This window comes from Drosophila miranda, chromosome 2 (genome assembly GCF_003369915.1).
Source record: "Drosophila miranda strain MSH22 chromosome 2, D.miranda_PacBio2.1, whole genome shotgun sequence".
Classification (NCBI taxonomy): Eukaryota; Metazoa; Arthropoda; class Insecta; order Diptera; family Drosophilidae; genus Drosophila; species Drosophila miranda.
In genome coordinates, this window is record NC_046675.1 from 21,276,085 (window position 1) to 21,288,298 (window position 12,214).

General features: G+C 43.0%; 1 protein-coding gene across 1 annotated transcript in view; it reads left to right on the plus strand.

Annotated features, from left to right (window-relative positions):
• The first annotated feature begins 4 nt into the window (after positions 1–4).
• LOC108154303 (cardioacceleratory peptide receptor) overlaps positions 5–12,214 on the plus strand; it is a 34,085-nt gene continuing 21,875 nt past the window's right edge. Inside the window, exon 1 of the mRNA XM_017284557.2 lies at positions 5–828. The gene's annotated coding sequence lies outside the window, so the exon portion shown is untranslated. The remainder of the gene's footprint in view (positions 829–12,214) is intronic.

The window sequence follows — 12,214 nt, forward strand, 5'->3', positions numbered from 1 at the left end:
CTGGGGGAGTCGAGTCGGCTTCTGGAGCCGGCTGGAGCTTTGTGAAGTGAAATCAAGCAGCATGCTGCCGCTGCCGCTGCTTGCCTCGTGCCTCGTCGTGGCCAGCGTCGGTGTCGGTGTTGGCATCGGTGTCGGCGTCGGGGGCAACACCAGCAACAGCGGCAGCAGCAACACCATCGGCAACAGCAGCAGCAACAGCAGCCCAAACAGGAAAATCCGTACGACGATGCCACACAGATATTCAGTTCAATCCGAAATTTTGTTTGAACCAGACGCGAAATATCTTCACGCTGCTTGGCCAAAAAATTGTGTTGGCAAGTGCGTAAAAATTGTTAAAAGCAAAAAGTGTTTAACGCAAGAAGACAATAGACAAATAAAAAATATCTATAAACTCCAGAATCTATCTGGCAATAAGGATAAGCTCTCAGAAATTCGGAGAAGAAAGTTCCGTGTCAATAAGGCTAACAATCAGTTTGACAGCTCAATCAGGGCCACTCTCCGGCCATCGCGTGTGCATCTTTAGGATACTTACAAGACAAGAAAGCAGTCAAGCGTGGCAGGGGCAGTTACAGTTGCATTGGCTGCTGCGGCACCTCCAGCTCATCGAAGCCATTGAAGTCGAGTGAAATTTGTTCGTGCCAAATTTGCAAATCGAAGTGTAATTCCCAAGCCATTCTGTTGCCAAGCACTTGTTCAACACATTTTTGAACACGAAACTCAATTTCAATTTGAATTCGAACTGTAATTTCCATCTCCGTATCGAGTGCACCTTATTCTCCACTGGAACTGGAGCTGCAATTGCAATTCATGCCACGGCAAGTAGTTTGAGTGAGTATCGCGTTGCGATTGCGCAATTACCAAGCGCCATGCCTTGCACTGAGTGTCGCTGTCTGTGTCTGTGCCTGTGTCTGTGTCTCCCTCTTAGCTCTTAAGTATCCGTTCAATTTATATATTTGTTCGCATTTAGTTGACAGTGATTAATCTTAACATTTGAATGCAAAATCATGCTGGCACTAGCACTAGCAGCAGCTTAGCAATTAATTTGCTCATATTGTATGTATTTTGGACTTCCATTCGGTGTCTCTGCTCTGTGCCTCTCAATTATGCATGGGGCATGCCACACATGTGAGACTGTGGCTGCTAAAGGATTTCATTGCGCATTCCGTTAATTAATATTTGCGTCACCACAAATAACCCTACATTATATACATTACAAATGAATTGAAAGACGTGGCACTTCATTAGGGATTAAATGAATGCCTCAGCGTTGAGGAACTATTTGTTAAGTTTAATTAGATGCATTTCAATGAAATACGAGTATTCCCCATTAATTCGAATCAAATTTAATTAAAATATTTGACACTAATGTTAGACATTTGCTTAACTGCAAATATTAGACACATGACATGCCGCGCTAAGAGTTTAAGTAGACACAGCAAATATCAAACATCAAGGCAACTGGGCAAATAAACTTTATACTCGTAGAATAATATTAACACTTAAAATTCATGTCGAACACTAATGCTCAACATGATCTTTTACAAAACAGGCTGCCAGAAAACGACAAAAAGGGCAGTAAAACCGCGCTATAATCATTCTTTATGGAGAATGTTTAAAGCGTTTCGATTATTAAAATAATCGCCATAAAAATGTATGGAATTTAATAATATTTGGACAGAATTGATTATCTGATTACTGTTAAAATGTTTTTCTAATTTCTAATGTAAACCTACTGCCATAATATTTTTACGACATTATTTTGTTGTTATTTTATATCACAAAATATTTCACTTAATTATAGCCCATTTTTTTTAGTAGTTTGGTGTATAGATAATTTTATCCCCCCACAGTTTCGACCCAAAATTATTGTGGGCTTCTGTTAGAAACTGCTTTAAGACATTGCCTAGGTTTGTTCCACCATTTGGTAGGCTTTAAGTCCGAAAAGTAATTTCACTTGGGGTTCAATATTGATGCCAGACAGAACCACAGACCGAGCATGACAAAACTGATGTAAATGAATAAACTATCGCAAAGTTTCAGCGGCTGTTTTGTGGCTTAAAAATTAAGTTTAGTTGCGAATAGTTGTCAATTTGTACTGAAGTTGTGGTTACTTTTCCAGGCAATTCTCGAGGGAAGATATGCAGCCCCAAAAGAGCACATTTCTGAATACAAAATAGGGAACAGTGACTTCCCAGTGGCTTCCCAGTGGCTGACAATTAATAGGAAAATTGCAGCCAAGAAAGTTGAACCAGGGTACTTGCTACAGAAGCAGACCCACAACTTTTTCAGCATCATTTGTTGTTCTAGGAGTGGGTGCGGAAGTTGCCGAAAAAAGCAAAAAGCAATTCAAGCACAAAGCACACAGAGATTCAAGTAAATAGAAAAACTTTCCAAGCCCCCGGAAAAAAAATGCGTGCATTGAATGTCAGTCAAAAGTCGGTTATGAACAGTCCGACCCCACACACACACTCCCCCCATAGAGAACCCGAGACGACCACAAGGACAACTTTATCCCCGCCTCGAAGTCAATCTATCGTTCCACGACTCCGAATGTATCTTTGTGCGTGGTATGTGGTACGGGTATGTGGGTATGTGGGTCAGCGTGGTGCGGTGATTGTGATTGATCTGCGTTTAATGCCATTTTGTTGTTAGACGGAAGCGTAAAAATGGTCAGCCCTGAGCGATGATGTGGCACAAATCTCTGCCAGAGGGTTCGGCTGCCATCCGATACGCTCTACACATGCTCGACATATTTATGAAGTTGTTAGTTTGGCCGGTCAACCGCTGACATGCAACACGAGTGCGAATACTCCGGGCCAGCATATGCCAGCTCGTCTTCGCTTGGCCCGCGTATCCTTTTTTCATATACATGTACTTATGTATAACTTTAAGCCCGGGCTAATCATGTGGTTGTGTCAGGCCTTGATAGGCTTGAAAAATGCGCATAAATAATGCAGGAATATGAGACACAATGTGGGAAAAATTCTTGGCATTGCCAGCCACAAACAAATATCTCCACTTGCAGCCCATATGCAGCACTCCAGCACCATGTAGAACAGTAAGAAACATTAAGCGAAGGCAGCAGCCAGAGTGGCAGATAGCCCAGATGTATGCAATGGAAGTGCCAGCCATATCACGTATGAATGCCTCCCATCCCCCGGCACATATTGGCACATTCTATAGACACACATAGAAAGACGTGCGTGTAAAATCGCAAATCACATTTGCAGCTCTGGTTTAGACGGCTCCCAGCGCCAGATTATTTCAATTTCCAGTTGCTGGCATTTTTGATGCATTGATTATGTTATTCTCAGCATCTGAAATGCTTTCACCGCCGGCTTTAGCAGCCACTTCTCATACGGCTTTAGCTTTAGTTTGGGCAGCCATGCGTGGATTCTTGAAATTTTCGGAATGGAATGGCCCAGATTCAATCCCTCACGTCCTTATCGGGGGATGCGTCTCCCCCCTAGGCTATTGTTTACCGATACAATTGAACTTCAAAGCTAATCGCTGGTCTACGTGGTTCGGGGCCATAAAAAAGGAGCGAGAAAAGGGAGCTTCCACTTTGATTCGGCGACTTTTCAGAGGGTAACTTTACACTTGACGATTTTTACATGTCATTGGATCCGGTGCTTCGGGCAGGGTTGGCACGAGATGGAATGGGGATGGGTAGGGTCTAGCAATAACAGGAAGTAGTCGATTAAACGCCCACGTCACTTTCCCATCAGATACAGAATGAAATAGAGCTACACAGATATTCCATCTGTCCCTCGGTATATCATCGGCTTGTTTTTTCTCGTTTTTCCCATTTCCTGAGAATTTACTTTCGTATTTGTGTTTCGTAGTCCACGTTGTTGCCTGCAACTTCCGCCCAATGTCGATCATCTCGAGTTGAATGTGCCGCTGATTTGTTGCCACTCCTAATGTGCCTAATTGAATCTTCGCCTCGACTTTCTTTCCCCGTACTTTACCGGCTCTTTCCTTCCCAGGACCTGGACTGTGAATGAATGTAGCTAATTTATTTATTCAAGTTAAATCGTTTGAGAAATTGGGTCACAATGCTGAGGACTCGAAGTTGAGTTTGTCTCGGCTTGATAGGCAAATAATTTATATTCACTTTAAAGCGTTCCGTTCCCATTCAGGACTTTTATGGGGAATTGTACATGCTCTCTTCTCAGTGGTTGTTTCAGAAAACTAGGAAACAAGAACAGACAACAATTTACATAAACTTTTTTGGTACAACTGCAACGAGGGAAAAGTTTTTCCTGTTTATTGCTAATTGCTTTGTTAAACAGCGCTGTGAAAATATGTATAAATTCCTCCCACAAAAAGAGGCAGCAATTATACCAACATTTTAGTTAAATAAAAACACAAATGCCAAACAATCAATATGACATTTTAAGCATATTTAGGCCGAGAAGAATACAATAAAATCCTAATTTAACAATATATTTATTCACAAATGAATAATTTGCACAATTCACATCCAATTTGTTATTCCTTCAATTATTTGTCAACTTAATGTGGTTTTGTCTTGACTCAAGGGAAATGGAAAATGGCAATAGAAATACTCAGAAAAACCACCGGGCAAACGCCTTAAAAACGAAGCAGAAAGAAAAGTCTCAAACACAATGAAAGGCACCGCAAATGTGTGGCTGCTGTGCCAGCTGTCAATGATTTGTTTCAACAATTTCGCCAGCCGAACGTCTCGTTAAATTCACATAAATATCGTGATTACCTGTAATATGCTGTCTGTCCCCCAGCCTCTCTGTCTGGCCTGTCGGCCACAGGGATTCCTCTTGTTCATGGGTTTTCTGCTGCGTTTGCCATTTTTTTAATGATGTGTTGGCTCCGCTCCGGTGGCCACATCCTCATCAGCCCCAGCCCCAGTCCCAGTTAAAGGCTTTAATATAACAATTTACTTTTAATTTATGCGTTTGCACCAATCTCAGTGCTTAATTATCGAGGTGCCCTGGAGGGCAATAATCGTGGCTGACATTTCAGCGGGGATCTCGGAGATTTTATTGGCCATGCAATTATGCCAGAATCGCTGCGCCCGACATTTCAATAATTTTATATTGTTATTATTTCGCCATTTATAATATTAATATCATGTTGAGTCGGAGTGAAATTTTATTTAAATTTACTCTCCAAGGTGTCGAAAAAGAAGCAAAATGACAGGAGCCAGCCACACATTAGTCATGTTAATCATACGCCATGTGTGCCGCCCTCGCTATGGTCTCAACTGCACGTGGGTGTGCTTTCTCTCCATTCTCTCAGCTTATCTAGATGTGTGCGTGCGGGCTGTAAACCACTTGGGTTGCACATTTGATATGCACTGCACATCGCTGCGTACACGTAATGTGGAACCCCAAAAAATAAGTAGGTAATGGTTTGTATAACAGATAAAGAACTAGGCATAAAAACAAAGAACTGTTAGACCAATATTTAGATAGAAATTTTTGTCTAAAGGCCTGAAATTTATGGGAGAATGGGACTGGGAATACAGGTAGAGGATAACTATCACATTATATCAGCTAAATATTATTTGTGTTAGAGTCTCACATATTTCATTAGACTAATCCTAGCACACTTTCCGTAAAGCATATTCTCTTCCTTTGCCCGCATGCACCCAAAGACACAAATTCAAGTTTAAATGCCACATAAATCTCTGGGCCCCGGCTGGCTGGCCAAGGCTACAAGGCATGGAGCACGCGCATATCCCTGGCATTTTATCGGTGTTGGCAACTGTCTAATTAGGCGGGGCTTCGGACAGGCCAAAACTGGGAAAGAGATAAGCGATAAGGGGCGACACATGTAAACAGGTTGGACAAATGGCAGCAAGGGGTTCGGGCCTACGACAACAATAGGAATGGCAAGCATAAAACCCAAACAATTACAACAGCTGGCCCTAAAGATGATGCTAGTCCTTATACCCTTGCAGAGGGTAGTACGATTTTGTCCCGATTTGTGTCATAGATCATAAATATTCCAAAGCACCATCAACAGCGTTTCCTATCAGAATGTCTGTCTTTCTGTTGCCACAGGCTCATAATTTTCCAAGACTTGATGATCGATGTGTAAGGGTATCAAAAGCTACGCCCATCAACGTGTCTGCACTTTTCTGTTTTTGTTAGCCAAAGCGTGGGCGTTAGGTTTGGCCGGGTTCCCATCAAAAATGAAATGCAGCCAACGAACCATCGTAGCGGGCAAAAACTCAACGTGTTTCCTATTTTGTTCTAAAAAATGTGGCTGCTATCTGAGGCCAGCAATTAGGCACATCACCATCAAAATCACCAGCTGGGTGATGGAATAGAACTGTGCCCGACAGCTGTCCAAATCACATTTGTTTACACCATCCATTGAAAATTTGTCATGTACATTAACGCCCTTGGACACACATATCATTTATGGCGGCGCCAGGAGTGGCCCCATGAAAGTGAAAAACCTTTCGGTACCCGATTTCTCACAGAAGTGCGACGAAAAGTATTTTCACACAAAACTGAAATCGACAGAAAATAAACTTTCTGTGCAAGTTATTCAAATGCAAAAACTTCTCTGCCATGTAATCGTACTCCCGCTGGTAAAGGGGGAAAGAAAAGTGCGAAAGCCATTGAGTGTTTGCTGTGCTTTGGTGGCTTTAAGGACTCTTGGCCAAGAACTTGTGCAGCTGCATGAATGAATAAGCTTCCATCACTGTTGTTAATCGATGGAAAAGATTGACAAGATGGTGACATGGAGTCATGAATAAATGCTGAAAGGATTTTATTAGTTTAAATTCATATTTCAGGCCAAAGTAGACCACTTCAAACGAGTGTTCTAAAACAAAAAACTCTGGCCTTTCGAGCTATTTCTGGGAAAAGAATTTCATTATTCCACAACCGTAATACACGTTTCCCTGCGTGAGTCATTTATTTTTATAGTTTTATTATTCATCTTCTCGTCTTCAGGATATGAATATGAAAAGTCAATAACTGAATTAATTTTACGAGTCAGATATTTTGATTTGATATGAAAATGACGCTTGAACTCTGACAAGTTTATTAGATGGCCAAAGTTCGGCATTTATGCGACTCTAATTACGTCTGCACTGGCTGTATCAACACGATCGCAAGCACATGTGGCAGATGTGCATAATAGGAAAGACTCGACTGAAACAGCAGATGGTGCAGTTTGTCTGAAAACTTTTAGGTTCTAGGCCAAATCTCCAAGTGGCTCATGAAACCAAACATTCCAGAAGTCATGCACGTTTGTCGCTCAATTGTATTTGCCTCTGGCTGATTTTGTGTACGGACAAAGTGCTGCAATCAAAGGTGAGACGCTTTGCAACCGGGGACAGGCAGCCCAAATGCCTAAGCCGCACATGAAAGGAGTAAGGAGCCGGGACTATTTGCAGTCGTCGTCGCGAACGTGTCGGGAATCAGAATGAACACGGTGCTCGAGAGCAAGAAGTCGTCGCAATTATGCGGTACTGCTGGCACCTCTGACACCGCACCAGCCAGGTGCTCGCCACCTAATGAGAGAGGGGATTCCTTCTTTGGTGATTTGCCAAAATGGCATTTGCAGCATCTTGTCGGCACACCCCCTGCAGAGGTCGGCGCTTATTGATTTTATTCAGGCAGAAGAGAATCGAGACAAATTATTTTACACTCGAGCGATTTGTGATATGTCTGCGACTTGCCCAGACCGCCCACCTGCCTTCCCGTGATTGACAGCTTTTACCAAAATCCCCAACGAAAACAACGACACAGCGCCAAAAAAAAAAGACTCTCTGCTCCGGGTTGTCTTAAACTTTTGGCGCCTTCTGATTTCAAGTTCATCCAATCCGTCGAATCCGAATTAAAATGCGTGTTTTGTTTCGCGCCTCTCGGGGCGCTCCTATAATTACAGGCAGCAACACGCCACAGCCCCCGCCCGCCACCGCCTGTGGCCAGTGGCCCACGTATGGCGCCTGATTAAAATCAGCGTTGGAGGAGATGTCAATCTCTATCTGGGTTCCTCCATGTCTGTGGCTCTGGCTCTGTCTCTGTTTCTGACTTATTTGCTCATCAGCCTGGGCGTCGGTAGCCCGCTTTGATTTCCTTTGGTGAATTTTCAACTGGTGTTTGAGTTGCTTCTTTGGCCATCCTGCCATTGCGAGTGGTAAGAGTATTTGCGATGGAATTATACTTGCTTTTCATGGACACTGCTCTCTGACTTTTGGTCACTTCCTGGCCGCAGCACTCGAGCTTCATTATTCAGCTTTTAATTAAATAGTCTTACTCTAGGGCAGATCCTCCCAGCTTTCGATTGATTTTGCGCGTGACTTTAATTGTTTGTACACCATGTACACCGCGAAGAGACAGATTTCCAGCTAGCGCGCCGGTTCGTTGACCAGGACAGCGAAGACAGACGGGAGCAACGGTTGGATGAGACGACACGAGAAAAGCCGCCGACAGCAGCTCCAGCAGTATTTTGATTAATTAACGAGCCACGGCCTTTGGGGGCAATAGGCATCGAAACATCCGAGCATCGGGCACTGCCACTGCCACGACACGCGCTCGCTGCTGGTAGTCGCTGTCCCAGGCAAGCCGTAAACGCATAATTCACTGTGCCATGCCAAGTGCTGCATTAATGGTTATTTTCTAGCCAAAATGAGGGAACATTTCTTTATATAAAAACAATTTTTGCTGCAGAAAGCTGTCATCATAATCAGGCTTCACTTTTAATCCGCCAAACTTGCGTGCGGAGAGTACCTGCACAAGAGGATTTTCATGTGTAACACAACTATAACTTGCCATGAATGGTGATGTAGAACACTACAAGCTGAAAGAGATGAACCTTTATATATCTATAGATCTCCAGGCTTACGCAAAGGGACAAAGGTACCAGGTTGTAATAGGATATGTCTGGCTATTAAAATGAAAGCTATCAGTTTGCCTTTGCTTTGAAGATACATGCGCAATTTTTTCTTTGTCAAATTTAAACGTGTATTTTTTATGTAATCTGTGTGTATGCTTTTTTTGGGTTAGATAGGATTATGTGATGATTCACAGCTCAAAGAGAGTAAGCTAGAAAAGAAAGGTATTTGAAAAAATGTTAAAAAATGTGTTGTTGTTCTGTAATAATGGAATACATTTCAAAAGACCACAACCGTTTGGTTCTGATTCACTTATCTGGAATTTGAATTAGTTTTATTTCGGCGACATTTTATTCATATTCTGCAATTCTTGATACCAATTGGTACACCATTTTAGCCGTTTTTTATCAGCGACTGGGCATCACTGACGAAGCTTTCGAATTCGCTGGGGAGTTGCGGTTGTGGCAATTTCTATTTTCTGCATTTGTGTCTAATTAAGTTAAGTTCAAAATTCTACTTAACACAGAACGCGTGGCTCTGTGTGCAGCATAAATTATAGATACATCATACGAGTCTATCCAACTCTGAAGGTATGTATGTATAGGTCTGACTGTCTGAATAGAGAGAGAGAGACAGAGCCGAGGGCTGGTTGCGGTGTGGCTGAGCGCCCGTGGCATTTGGTTTTCATTAGCCAGCCAGGAGACGCCACCAGCATCGGCATCAGTAGGGAGCCAACTAAATGATTTACCCGTTGAATATTTTTGAATATTGAATGCGCTGAGGGTGGGTCCTCTATTGGCCAGTGAAGATAGACAGCTCTGCTGTATCCTGGAGTAGTGCTTAAGGGCATCGTGTAAATGAAAATTTATTATTACACTCACAACTCATTCGCCATGAGAAACAATTACTTGCAGTGCATACCGTGAATACGCATAAATAATAATAATTTCCCAGCAGAATGCTAGAGCTCTGGCGTTCTGGCTAACACCCTGTTTGCTTCTCTTTCTGGCTAATTAACACTCTCCATCCACTTGGGCGATTATTTTCCGCCAGCCTCAGCACGTTTTCCGGGGCCGGGGATGAAAGCGGCATAATTTATTTATAATTGACTTAATAGACTTAACCTACCCCCCAAGCGGGACCTCGGTATTCATTTCGAGTAATTTATGACTCTGTTTTTATTTGCACCTTTCGGTGGCCATCGCTGGAAGACAAATAATTCAATAAAACAGCTTAACCGCTTAACCGGCGCCTCGCTCCATCTTCTTTCTGCAAGAAATTCTTTGAGTATCAATTTTCATGAGCCTGTCAGTCAAATTCTATGGCCAAATATCAATCAGCTGTGCTTACGTGTGCTTACATATTAGACAAAGTTGACAGACAGACACATAGGTAGACGGGGTTAAAAGTATTTATAAATAATTGTACAAATTCATAATAAATGAGAATGTTTTGTTCTGTTGCCGGGGACGTTGTACAAATATAGAAGAATTCGTCAAAAGTCGCCCACTCAGCAATGAGAGCTTGCCTGCCCACACGCACACTCACACAAAAACACACATAAGGTATCAAGGCAACATGTCGTATACGCAATTTTCGTAACTTTTTTCTTTGTTTGTTTGTTGGGCAAAAGAAGAATCATGTCTATGGCTTTGGCTTTGGCTGAAGCTCACCTCCAGCGCGTGTACGTCAAGTTTTCCCTTCTGTTCCATTCATAATGTCTGGCCGGCCGATAAGAAAGTCGAACTTTAAACTTGTCATGGACCGGAGACCAAGGACTTAATCTCGTGTGGCAAACGTCTTGCCGGCATTTTTGCCCAGCACACGCATTCAACATTTACATACATTTGTCTAACTTTTGCACAAATGGTTAACATTCTGGCGGGTGTACACTGTACAGGCAGAAAGGTTGAAGGAGCAGCAGCTGACATTCCCTCACCGATGTCTGGCGGCATCTTCATTGTTTCGCAAACTGTTTTACAGGTGCTACAAATTTGAATATAAATACACAAGCAGCAAGCGAGCATGCTGTGTGTAATAATAAAATAAAATGCCATTCAATGGCACAGCCTTCGTCGTCGTCGTCGTCGTCGTTGCCACCTCCTTGAAACGACGAGTCGGCCTTTTTGGTTTAGCCAACGGGGACCATTCCTAGGCGCCACACTCGCCATCTCCCAGAATGTTCAACTTTTCAATTTGCTCGGCTCGTCTATTTACAATTTAACAAAACAGAACAAAACCATGCCTCGAAAACGAAATGGAGAGACGAGGAACACTTTCAGACACCTAAACGAGGTTGCATATCCAGTTACGGCCACCATTTGGAATTTTCTTGTATTTTTGTTTCTTTGGGTCCACTTTCTAGAGCAACGTGCGACTCTGTCTGGCGTTTAGATTTAAATTTACTGGCTACTTTAGACGGGGGCTCTTGAGTGGATTTGTAGAGACAGTTTACAGTGTCTGATCTGATCTGAAAATGGTTTTCAAATTGTCAATTAGTCTGGTGCTCACACAATCAAAGTATCAGATGTGGCAGACGAATGCAGGCGTAATTAAAATATATCCCGTATGAGCAGACAGCAGTATCTTCAGTGGCTGTGCCAGTGCTCCTGTTCCAGTTCTCTACCATTCCCATTCCCAGTTGGCTTACTCACAGGCAATTATCCTTTATGTGGCCAGCACGTGTCACGCTCCATAAAACTGAAATGAAATACTAAACTTTGGTCGTTATGACGCTGATTGCCATGAACTGCAATTGCATACAGGGAATCGGGGCTGCGTGCATTGTCCGGTCCATAAACATAACGCAAAGAAGGGGCAGGATCGGAGTGGACTGGACAGAGTGACCCAATAAACTTTGTGCCATCCTCTGCCATGCCATATTTTTTGCAGTGAAATCAATTTTTCATTTTGAGGCAACATGGTGACGCCACTTGCCTCTTCTTGCCTCGCCTCCTCCAGCTCTCTTTCTCTCCGTGCAATATGTGCTCGACAATTGTCACAGAGCACATTAAAAGTGACTCCGGAGCAGACAGCGTAATGGTTTATATAATGCTTTTCCACCCAAGAGAGAAGGAACAACAGAAAAACATAAATATGCAGCAAGTGGCATTGTGGAAGAACAAAAGCCAGCTGCTTTGGACTTTTATGACTCATACGCAACGTTGCACAAAGTTTCCCAAAACGATATGCAGCCAACAAAGAGAACCACTTTTGCCAAGTCGGTTGCCGAGATTTCTCATTTACTGATGGCACTCAGCTCCGAGGGATCTTAATCTGCATCCGAAGCTTTAAGGATGCTGCTTTGTCAGCTTGAAGCTCTACTGCCGATCGGCGTGGTGTGGGATAGACGCAATCCTCTTGTCAATGCTCCAG